Here is a 12,193-nt window from a genome sequence, read left to right as displayed (position 1 = left end):
AGTGGCAACCCCTGTGGTTTCCATGGAGAATTCTCTGGTTTTGGACCTCTGGAAGGGTCTCATGGAGTGGAAATTGGCTTCCGTTTCCTGGAGAGATTTTGAAAGATTTTTTCTGTGGACCAGAGAGCATGGGTTTTTTTCAGACCCTGTGGAGGCATTCTCCAGGGAGGTGTGGTCTCTCATGGGAGAATGCCTCATGGGAGCTCTCTTTGATGACTGTAGTATAGACGTGGGATCACTGTTGGTGCAATGGAAAAAGTTTGACGCGGTTTGGCGGGGGTTTGGATTTTGTAGCTCTCGGAGTTCCCAGGGAGACTCTTCCATCTTGGACACGAACGAGGGGGAATTTGAATTTCTCCGTGAAGCAGAACCCTCCCTGCCAGGACGGTGAGCTGGGAGGCGGTTCCGTCTCGGATGGTGACATTTGTTCCCCTGGCGTGGATTGGGCTCCCGGCCAGCTGGTTCCGAGTGGACCGCGAGTGGGCGGAGTCCCACAAGCTTCTAGGGGCCCTGTGGAGTCGGCTAAGCTGACCCCGCCCCTCCCCGCGCCACGGAGGCAGCGGGGCAGGGTGGAATAGCCCTCCCTTTGTGCCTTCCCAGCGCTGGGGGCTGCAGGGAGCCCCTGGCTCAGCCTCCGCCTCTGCTTGAATCTGATTCGGTGACAACACTTTGTCCGAATTGCAGCGTTTCCACGAGATACCCTCTGAGCGCAGCGCGAGCAGGTTCGTCCGCATCGGCGTCGGTCTCGTCCTCGGGGGGGTGGCATTGACCGCCTCTGAGTCTGCGCAGCCTGCCGGGCATACGCAGGAGGTGGAAGCCACCGCAGGCGGGGCGTTGGTTGGTATTCCGTCAGGCCCCGCCATGCTAGGCGGGAAGCCCGCCCAGTTCCGCTCAGGTGGGGCGGTGTCCACTGTAGGGTTTCGCGTCACGGGCGGGACCCTGATAGAGGCGGTCCCGGACGCCCCCGTGCCACCAAGCATGGCCGGGGCATGGGGCGGTGATGGGGTTCCGCGAGTCGCGTCTCTCTCTGTGCCCCACCCCTCCCCCACACTGGGGGAGGGGGGCCTCGCGCAGGTCTCGCTCCGATCCTCACTGGGTTTGCGAGTCCTGCAGGGACCTGCGTCCGCTGCGGCATCCTCTGCCCGTGCTGGAGCAGACAGTGTTATGAATAGGGGGTTGTCTGGTTTTTTTAGGGTTGCAGAGTTGAGACAGGTTGGACCGGTTGCTGTTGATTTGGCTTCATTGTTGGGAGTTCTTCTTCAATTACCTGTTAATGGTTGGTGATTAACCATTGTCCCCCTGATGCTTGCCAGGGAGGGACACCAGGACCCTGCAGGTACCAGGAGAATGGGAGTGGCATCAGGGCTAGTATGCAGATGAGGAATGCATTGCACCAAATTTTGCAGTTTTCCAGGAAAACCCCTAAAAATAACGAGCCAACATAGAACTAGGGGACCTAAGTGATGTCTAAGGATGGGAGTGTAGTCCAGTGCCTGCTTGGATCCTTTTTGCTTCTCACCCTAACCTGAAAAGATGTTGACTAGAAAGAGGACCCGAGGTGTTGGACCGAAAAGGCAGAATCTCCTAATCTCTCATGAGGACGGAATCCCCAGCTCTGCCTGCAGACCAGCGGACAAAGCTGCATAATCCTCCTCCTCCGTGCCACTCCTGGGAACAATGGCGGCGTGGGCGCAACCCGTCGATTTCTCCCCAGCTGAGCTGATTCTTTTTAATAAAGGCATTTAAAAGGAGAGAGATCTTCTGCCCATTTATTTCAGACAGCACTGCTGGGCTGCCGGTGGGCACGAGTTCTGCTGGGGTTGGTTTGGCCCTGCCGGCCTTGCCTCCCATGGATGCTGGGGTTACGGCACGGGAGGACGCTGAGATGTTCACTTTTAGTGCAAATGGTGATGCGACCGGCAGGAGACCGGTGGTTCCCCAGGGCCATGGAACCTCCTCAACAGCCTTGTGGACACTCCCCCCCATCAGGTGACCGTGCGTCCGAGGGAACACGGGCGGTTCTGGCAAGAAGTCAAAGCTAAGGTCGAGGAAATAGTTGATTGTGCCTTCGTGCAGGGTCTGCTGGATTGTGGAGATGGCTCCTCTGGCCCTGCTGATGCTGCAGGAGATGCCGTGTCAGGTGGTGTTGAGCTGCCTCCCAGTCAGGCATCTGTCTCTGTCCCTGTGGGGCCCATGGGATGGGACTTGGCAGGTGCTGTAACCTTGCCAGGGGGTTGCCAGGCTTTCCCTGTGCTTAGGGGTGTTGCTCATAACACCTGTCAACCTTTATCATGAAAGGCCATGATGGAACTCCATTATAAGGTTGGACAATATGGTCTGGGGCCTGTTGAAGTCATGCAGCTGCTTCGAGTGCTTGCTGCTGATTTGCTGACACCTTACGACATCTGTGCTGTGGCACGTATTCTTTTTCCACTTGTAGAATTCGACATTTTTGAGTCTAAATGGACTCAGTTGGCAGCCAGGGCAGTGGAGCAGAATGCTACACTGGGTATGCAGGATCCCAGGTGTGTGATTGGCACTGATGTGCTGTTGGGCACAGGCAATTATGCTGGTCCTAATGGGCAAGTTGGCTTTGATCCTCTTGTGCTTGACCAGTGCCAGAAAATAGGCATGGCAGCATTGGTTCAGACCATAGAACTGGCTGCTCCAAAGCAGTTGTTTATGACTGTTATCCAGGGGGCTGATGAGTCTTTCCTACAGTTTGCAGAGAGGATGACTGGCTCTGTGGAGAAGTAGGTGGCAAATCCTGAGACAAGGAAGCTTGTGATTACAAACCTTGCAAGATGTAACTGCAATGACGATTGTGGGAGAATCATAGAGGCTCTTCCTGGTGATCCTTCTGTCTCCATGATGGCGGAGGCCTGTGCAAAGATAGGCACATCAGGTCATAAGACGGCTGCCTTGGGTACTGCTGTGCAGCCAGTCCGGGCAGTGCCACAGGGCAGGCAACGACAGCAGAGGAATGCTCAGGCCAGCAAGAAACAGGGAAAGAAGGCACAGAAGGTCACAACTCCTTTGTTTTCGTGTGGTCAGTGTGGAAGGCCAAACCATACCGCAAATGTCTGCAAGGCGACTCAACATGTTAATGGCCAGGCTTTGCTGGGCTCAGGAAACGGGAAGAGGAGCGTGAGGGGAGACGCGCCCAGACACAAGCTTCTCTCCAAGCCCCGGTGCCGATGGAGGTCTGCTCAGCCAACTTGCAGCCAGCACCCACGGCTCAGCAGGTGTTGATGTCTACACAGCAGCAACAGTTGTTTTAGAATCTTGTAAAATACACAAGGTTCCCCTGGATGCCTTTGATCCCTTGGGTGGGGGCATGAGCGCTCTCCTGATGGGGAGGTCTAGTGCCACCCTTCAGGGCATCGTTGTGCACCTGGGACTCATTGATGCAGACTTCACAGGGCAGATTTGTGCAATGGTTTCCACACCCACCCCCCCATCAGGATCCCGAAAGGGATGCGACTTGCTCAACTTGTGCCTTTTAAGTCTTCTGTTTGCAGGACAGCTGACCGATTGTGTGGAGCTGGCGGCTTTGGATCCAGTGGGCTGCCTCAAGTTCACTGGACCTCTGTCCTGACCAAAGAACGTCCCGAGATGATGTGTACCCTGTCCATCCCTGGTGAAACACTGCTGGAGATCTGCCTCTGCAGGCTTCCTAACAGCAGCGTGGACGACCCAGTTCAGTCCCTTGCCACTTGGCCCCCGGAGTGGCCCCTGAATCTGGTGGAGATGCCTGTTGCAGGATTGGGAGGAATGGCACAATGTTACGTGAGCCAGCGGCCCGTGCTGGTCGTGAACATGGAGGGACAGAGGGCCTTGGCTTGGCCTCATGTTACTTCAACTCCTGCTAACCTCTGGGGAAGGAATGTTCTGTCTGTGTGGGGGGTGTGCATCGGGATGGGTTTTTGATGTGGGCCACTGCGATGAAGGGCACGAACTGTCCTACACCTCCTATACGGTGGCTGGTAGACAAACCCATCTGGGAGAACCAGTGGCCCCTCCCTCAAGATAAATTGGTCACCCTTCAAAATCTGGTGCAGGAGCAGTTGGACCAGGGTCATCTGGAGCCTTCTACCAGTCCCTGGAATACTCCTGTTTTCTGCATCAAGAAAAAATCTGGGATATGGAGGTTGTTACAAGACCTCAGAGAGGTCTTTTTATGTAAATAATTATTTACATTCTTCTCTAGAGGAGGAAAAATTCGATGGACTGTTGGTTTGTCCAGTGTCATTAGAGAGGTAACACTTTCATCCTCCAATCCACTGTCTCTTTTGAAAGTCTATAAATGTTGGAGTCAGTAAATAAACTTCCCTTCTTTTTACCTTGGAGGTTCCACCATGGGTGTTGTTTTATTTTGTGTCCTATAGCGACACTCCCCCAACACAGCAGCAGGATGGGGGAGAGAACAGGAAGAACAAAAGGGAGAAAAATCATGGGTTGAAAGAGTTTAATAAGTGAAGGAAAAAGATGAAGTGATGCAAAGGCAATCACCACCTTCCACAAGCAGACTGATGCCCAGACAGTCTCCGAGCAACAGCCACCTTAGAAGACAAAAACCCCAACCCTCTACACTCAGATTTTATTGCTGAGCATGATGTTACATGGCACAGAATAGGCCTTTGGGCAATTCATATCGGCTTTCCCCTCCCAATTTCTTGCCTACTCCTAACCTACTTGCTGGGGGGACAACAAAGTGAGAAACACAGAAGGCCTTGATGCTGTGAAAGCACTGATTAGCAATAGCCAAACCATTGTTGTGTTATCAACAGTCTTGGCCCCCAATCAAAACCAGCACCATATGGGCTGCTATGAAGAAAGTTAACTCCATCCCAGCCAGACCCAGTATATTAGTACACCAGGGTATTGAGAAAACATGCAGCCTTTCAAAAAAACACTTTTTCAGATTATTCCCAATGAAAACTAATCCTAAACTACTAGAATTTTCTGTTAGTAAAATTAAAGCCTCTTGTTTTGTCATTGCAAAATCATATGGGAGTCCCTAGACCTAATTGCAATACTGTATAGGTTCTTGAGAGAACAGCAAGGTTGTGTAAGTATTACCTTGTTCTGAATGAACAGTTAGGTATGCTTTGCAGATATATTATCCAGTACTTAATTACCAAAGTCTGTGAACAAGCCTTCTTGACCACTCAATTGCTTTTTCAAGAGATACAAACACAAACTTACACAGCTGAGAGGCACATTGAATCATCTATTAGGTGCAATGTAAACAGAGTACACAAATTAAACTTGACTTTTTATGCATTGAGCTCTTATAAAGTCATACATGTCAGATCTTAGGAAATCCATTGTTGAGGATGTGGAATAAACTTTCAACATAAAGTCCACTTTTATTATTTATAGTAGATATGTAGTAAATCTTTGTTTGATCTGATTTCCCAAAAGTCATGTCTTTCAGCAAGTGTTTAAGATGATGAATTCAAATGGAAAAAAGGTAATTTGTCTTCTTAATTTCTTATGCATATAGAAATTAAATAGTGGTTAGAAAGTGACCATTTAAAATTATATGTGAAAACTGTATTTTTATTAAACTGTAGTTATAGCATTGCTTACAGTGAATTAAAGAAAAATAAATTTACCTATACAGATCTTTTTTAATCATTCAACTCTTCTTGTGTCAGGTCCATGAGGCATCACACTCACAAGCTCTTATCCTGCTGGGGAATTTCAACTACCTGGATGCCTGCTGGGAAAGCAACACAGCTGACTGTAAGCAATCCAGGAGACTCTTGGAATGCATTGAGGACAACTTCTTGGTCCAAGTATTAGACAAACCAATCAATAGAGAAACATTACTGCATTACTGGACCTGGTGCTCACCAAGGCAGATGAGCTCATTGAGGAGGTCAAGATCAGTGGCAGCCTGGGGCGTTGTGACCATGCCCTGGCTGAGTTCATGATCTCAAGGAACGTGGGCCTGACAACAAGCAAAGTCAGAACACTGAAATTTAAAAAAAACAAGCTTTCATCTGTTTACAGAATTAATGAATGAGTTTCCATGGGAAACTCTTTAGGGACAAAGGAGCTGAGCAGAGCTAGCAAATCTTTAAGGCCACTTTTCTTAGAGCACTGATGCCTTTTCACTGGTCCTAAAATCATGAGCCAAACATAGTTAGGTGATAAAAAGGGGCTACCTTTATAAGGATCCTTATGGTGCACAACTCGCTGGATGGAAAGCGACAAAGATGAACACATAAAATAAACTGGATACAATTTTTATATGATTTGCAAAATAGCATAACTGACAAGGATCCCCAATTAGAGACATATGTGATGAGGTAATTCCCCCCTGGTTCTGGCCTTTTCTCAATTTACCCCCCCCCCCCCCCCCCACACACACACAGATAGGAACTAAACTTTGGTTATGAAAATGTGTCTCGGAGAGCTGGTTTTAACCTTGGTTTGCCAGAGATCCTAACCTTGGACCCTCAGGGCTTGGGGCTGCTGGGGAATTTATTTTGTCTTTCTGTCCAATAGAGTAGATAAAATGCTAACTATGAATAATATATATGTAAAGAATATAGAGAATATATAAAAGCAAAAGGGCAAAAATCAATTTGGCATCAGCGCAAGAGCTCTTCATCTGCATGTGTAAAAAATCAAGGAAGGCAGGCCAGAAACTGGCATGGCTGAGCAAGGACCTACTCTTCAAACTGAGGAGTAAGAAAGAAATGCACAACCAGTGGAAGCAGGGTCAGGTGCTGGGAAGAGTACAGGGATATGGTTCAGATGTGTAGGGATGGGATCATGAACACAAAGGCACAGATGGAATGGGACTTGGCAGGGGATGTGAAGAATAACAAAAAGTGATTCTGTAAGTGTCGCCCTGATTTTTTAAGATTTTCTAAGCCTTCTGATGTTTGCATTCTTGTAGCAAACTTTCTCACACACTTTCTGTAAACAACTTATTGTTTTGCATTCTTTTATGGTAGAAGAGAAACTTGATGGACTGTTGGTTTGTCCAGTGTCATTGGAGAGGTGGCACTTTCACCCTCCAATCCACTGTCACCTTTGGAAATCTAGAAATGTTGGAGTCAGAAAATAAACTTCCCTTTTTCGTGCCTTGAGAGCATCAGCGTGTCTGCATCGTGTTGTATTGTGTCCTATAGTGACATGTAAGTACATAGGTCAGAAAAGAAAGTCCAAGGAGAGTGTACCCCCCTCATAAATCAGAAGAGAAAACTGATGATAATGGATATAGAGAAGGGTGACCTGTTCAATGAGTTCTTCACCTCATTCTTCACTGTCAGTCAGGCTTCCCACATCGCTCAAGTCCCTGAACTTCTAGGTGAGGGTTGGGAGAGACAAGTCCCTCCCACACAGTGAAGAACAGGTTTAATACTGCCTGATGAAACTGAATGTACACAAGTCTATAGGGCCCAATGACACGCATCCAGGGTCCTGAGGGAACTGGCTGATGTTGTTACCAAGTCACACTCCATCATATTTGAAAAGTCATGGCAGTCAGGTCAAGTCCCCAGTGACTGGAAAAAGGAAGAATCACTCTTATTTTTAAAAAGGGGAGAAAGGAAGACCCAGGGAACTAAAGACCAGTGAGCCTCACCTCTGTGCCTGGGAAGATCGTGGAGCAGATCCTCCTGGAACCAATGTTAAGGCGCATACAAGACAAGGAGGTGATCTGTGACAGACAGCACAACTTCACCAAGGGAAATCATGCCTGACCAATTTGGTGGACTTCTATAATAGAGTGACTGCAACAGTCAACAAGGGAAGACCAACTGGTGTAAACTACTTGGACTTCTGTAAGGCCTTTGAAACAGTCGCACAAGACATCCTTATCTCCAAACTGAAAAGACATAAATTTGAAGGGTGGACTTTTCAGTGGATAAGGAATTGGTTGGATGGACACAGCCAGAGAGTTGTGGTTAATAAGTCTATGTCCAGGTAGAGGCCAGTGATGAGTGGTGTCCCTCAGGGCTCTGTCTTGGGACTAGTGCTCTTTAATATCTTTAACACAGTGAGACTGAGTGCACCCACAGCAAATTTGCAGATGACATGAAGCTGAGTAGTGCAGTCTACACAACAGAAGGAAAGGATGCCATCCAGGGGGACCTGGACAAGCTCTAGAAGTAGGCCCAAGGACCTTGTGAATTTCAACAAGGCCAAGTGTAAGGTGCTGCACCTGAGTGGGGTGCAACCCCAAACATGAGTACAGAATGGGAGAACTCATTGAGAGCAGCCCTGTGGAGAAGGACCTGAGGGTTCTGGTGGAAAAAAAAACTGGACATGAGCCAACAGTGTGCACTTGCATCCCAGAAGGCCAAATGTATCCTGGGCTACATCAAAAGAGGTGCACCCAGCAGGTTGAGGGAGGCAATTCTCCTCTTCTACTCTGCCCTCATGAGATCCCACATGGAGTACTGTACCCAGCTCTGGGAACCCCAGCACAGGAAGGGCATCGACCAGTTGGAGTGGGTCCAGAGGAGGCCACAAAGATGATTAGAGGGATGGAACACTGTTGGTGATGAGCTTAAATGCAAAGGAAAATCTAAATATAAAAACAGATTGTTGTGGTGCAGGGTTCATTTGGTTTGTTCTGTTTCCCCCTAAAGTTACAATGGTTCGGTCCTAGGGTTCCCCACCCCCCCTCCTCTCCTGGCAACCCCTCCTTTTGAGAGTGTCAGTTTTTTGTCTCCACCCCTGTTCCCCTGGTTACCCTCTGTCAATCCCTCCCTGAGTTCCTGTCCATCAGCCACTGTCCCCTTCCCTCTTTCCAGAAAGTTCTCCCCTCTTCGGTGGGTGATTGGATCGGGAACAAGGGTCCCTCCCTGTCACATTCCCTATGGGCTAGCCGGCATGTTTGTCACGAGTTTGTTCCCTCCCAAGTTCTCCCTCATTGGTTGAAGTGTTGTATGTTCCGCCCCCTTTATAATCGGCTGTACCCCCACCTCGTGGTCCCGACTCGGCTGGCTTCCCCTGGAGACATTAAAACTCTGGACTTTGCCCCCGAGTCGAGTCCCTCTTTTCTACTTCGCCTTCCTGCTGATCACTGCTGCCTCCTGCTGAGGCGCTCCCCGGATGCCCCCAGCGCATCTGGGCAGTGCCCCCCCAGCTGTCAGCTGCTGTGCCACAGCTCAGCCAGTGCAGACTCCTCCCCCGCCCGGGGGAGTAGAGAGAAAAACTCGGACAGCAACTTGGCAATAGATACATATCGACCATGAAAATAACACACTGATGCAGTGTAATAGTTTTGGGCTTGGCAGGTGTTATCTTTCTCCTTGTCTCTCTTTTTCTCATGCAAGCTCCCTTTTATTTAATTTTGTTACAGATAAACAATCACCTTCTCATTGGTCTCTATGATGCCAAAATGATTTTTGCTTTTATATATTCTTCATATATATTTGTAGCTCTGTAGACTGTTATTATATATAGTTTCCTAACTTCAGTATTTCAGTACTTTTCCTATTAGATAAATTTGTGATCTCGCTTCTTATGGGAATCAAGGACAAGACACCTTACCAAGACAATTTCCCATAAACAGCTAGCAAGGAAAGGGGACTTTAGAAAGGGGTTGAACCAAGAGGGGGGAATTACTTAATCACCTGCATTTGTTATTGGGGATTATTGTCAATTATGCTAATTTGCTAAACTTATGTCTTGGTTTGAAAGACAGGTGGCTGCTAAGGAAGGCAGAAGCCTCCCATGGAATGAAAAATATGACCCCTTTCTCTCCAAATTATTATAATTTTAAAATAAAGGGGCTTTCAGGCAAAGGTATGGAAAAAGGAATGACAGTTCTGTATTAGTATGTATAACAAGGCAAACAAACAACAATGGCAGCAACAACAAACAGAACCAGAAACCCAATAACAGCGTTCTCAGCTGCAGGCACTTTCCCCTTTAGTGTAGTTATGGTCACAGCTGTCAGGGGCACTGGCAGGCTCACAGTGGGTAGGGTGGGTGTGATGATTCCCCCATGGCTGCAGGGGGCACTCCAGTGTGAGTTTGGAGGCCATGTGGTAATGTCTGGTGCAGCTGGTGGGACGGGATGGAGGAGGGGTTTCCTTTACAAACCTCCGTGGGCAGCCCATCCCGTTGCCGTCTCTAGATAGCAAAAGGAGCTGTAGCAGGAAACCTCAGGAGAAGCAAGATGAAATGGCAGGACCTCTCGGCAGGCAGAGGGTGAAAGGCTACAGTGTAGCACAAACCCGGAGAAATGGCGGAGGTATGGTGGGGGTTGGGCACTAGCAATCTCGTTCCTGAATGCTGTATGAAAAAAGGCTCCTTGGGCTTCTGTCACTGGTGCTGTCTGCTCCTTCGGATCTGGGCTGTGAGGAGGATGGGGCCAGCCCCCTGGTGGGAAACAAGGGCGGTCCTGTCTCCTGATGGGGCACATACTGGGTCTTGGCTTCCCGACAGCAGAGGAGCAAAAGAAGCCTAGCTGGCAAGCTCAATGACAGTACCAAAAGAAAAAAAAAAAAAAAGCAAAAAAAAGCAGGCAAAATCCACAGAAACAGCAGGATACCTGGTCAGAGATACTGGCTGCATGTATCTAGCCAACCCACCCACCAGAAGAGAGAGGGACTGTCTCTCACCCCACCCCCAACTCCCCTCAGAAACCCCAGCTCAGTTTCCAATCATCATGACAGCCCTGGAGCCAGGGAGGATGGGTGGGTGGGGCGGGGACAGCCACAACTCCTGGGCACAAAACAAAACAAATCAAAGACCCCAAACATGGGATGGGATAATAAACCATCCCCAAGACCACTTATAAAACTACTTGCCCTATGTCACGTGTGCATCTTTGACGCGTTTTCAGTGTCTATTTCAGTGTATTTGGCACCTGGAGGGATCCTTCATTAAAGGTAACTGAATTTTATCACCTAACTTTGTCTGGCTTTTGATTGTGGGGGCTGAAAAGGCAACACCTAGGGCCTCTTGCTAATTTTGTAACATGCAAAACTTGTCTCAAGCATTCCATGCATGTGATTGTTTTCAATCACAATGTCACATGCTCATACAGTGGTTTGCCACCAAGAAATGAGATTCCACTGCATCCTTCAGAAAACACACAAATTAGCAGGGCCTTTAGGGCTGATATTCTCTTGTTCTAATCTTGGTTAGGATGCCAGGTATTTGGCACTATGCCCACATCTCCTCCTTTTTTATTTTTTGTGCAAAGGGTACATGGCGATGGTAGCAAGCACTTGGGCTTTGTCTCCTCAGAGGTGGTCAATGTTTCCAGATGACTCACATGTGGCAGAGAGAATAGGGACAGGCGATCAGAAGATTTCGGGCTGTCACGGAAACCTGATAGGGCCCCTCTCTCTCCCCTGACTCCCAGAGATAAGGGATAGCCACAGGAAAAGAGGCCAAGAATGTAACCCCTCCTAACACGGCCTCTACCCAGTTTCCTCACTAACCATAAAAGGTAAAAGTTAGACCCCAGAAAGTAGAAGGAGAACCAAGGGTATATATACCGAGGAGAAAACCAATAAAGTGCTCTTGGACCGTCTATCATATTGATGTCTGCGTGTCCTTAGCCCGAACGGCCCAAAAAGCATTGGGTCGTCGTGCTGCGTTCTTTGGAACCAGGTCGTCACGCCTTATTCTTAAGGCAACAAGTGGTGCCGAAAGCCGGGACAAAAAAAGGAACAGAACCTGGGATCGGGAGTCTCCTGGACAAGGCCAGCTGCTGCGGGGGGTCCTGGACCCCACCGAAGCGAGGAGGGACGCCTCCGGGACCGCCATAGCCTCATAGAAGTTGTGGCCTGAGTCGTGCTGGAACCGCCATAGCCTCGTGGAAGTTGTGGCCTGAGTCGTGCTGGGACCGCCATCGCCTCATAGAAGCTGTGGCCCGAGTCGTGAGTTATTTTCATTTACAGTGGGGTATTAGATGTGACTTCAAGCATTTTCAGCTTGCTATTAATAGGCTCCAAGAGCTAGGGACGATAAATCGTCCCATAGACATATTAAATTCGGAGGTGTGGGAGAGATGTACGATCGCTTTAGCCGAGTATTTGAAGGTTACAGGCAGTGGGAAATGCCTTAAGGCGTGGGCTAAAGCAGAGGAAGCTTTAAAAAAGGCTTCAGAACAGCAGGAGGCATGGGAAGCAGCAAAGACCATGCTGTTAGCAACCCCAAAAATCGGGAGCGTGGCTGCAACCCAAACTGCCCCTGGAAACAGCCC

General features: G+C 48.8%; 1 long non-coding RNA gene across 1 annotated transcript; it reads left to right on the top strand.

The window, feature by feature from the left end:
* Positions 1-245: 245 nt before the first annotated feature.
* LOC135289077 (uncharacterized) lies at positions 246-4,349 on the top strand. Its single transcript, XR_010351876.1, has 2 exons — positions 246-722; positions 2,722-4,349. It is a non-coding gene; the product is annotated as an uncharacterized LOC135289077 (long non-coding RNA).
* Positions 4,350-12,193: the final 7,844 nt, after the last annotated feature.

The sequence above is a fragment of the Passer domesticus genome, chromosome W, assembly GCF_036417665.1.
Source record: "Passer domesticus isolate bPasDom1 chromosome W, bPasDom1.hap1, whole genome shotgun sequence".
NCBI lineage: Eukaryota > Metazoa > Chordata > Aves > Passeriformes > Passeridae > Passer > Passer domesticus.
This window is presented reverse-complemented; position numbering and strand designations above follow the sequence as displayed.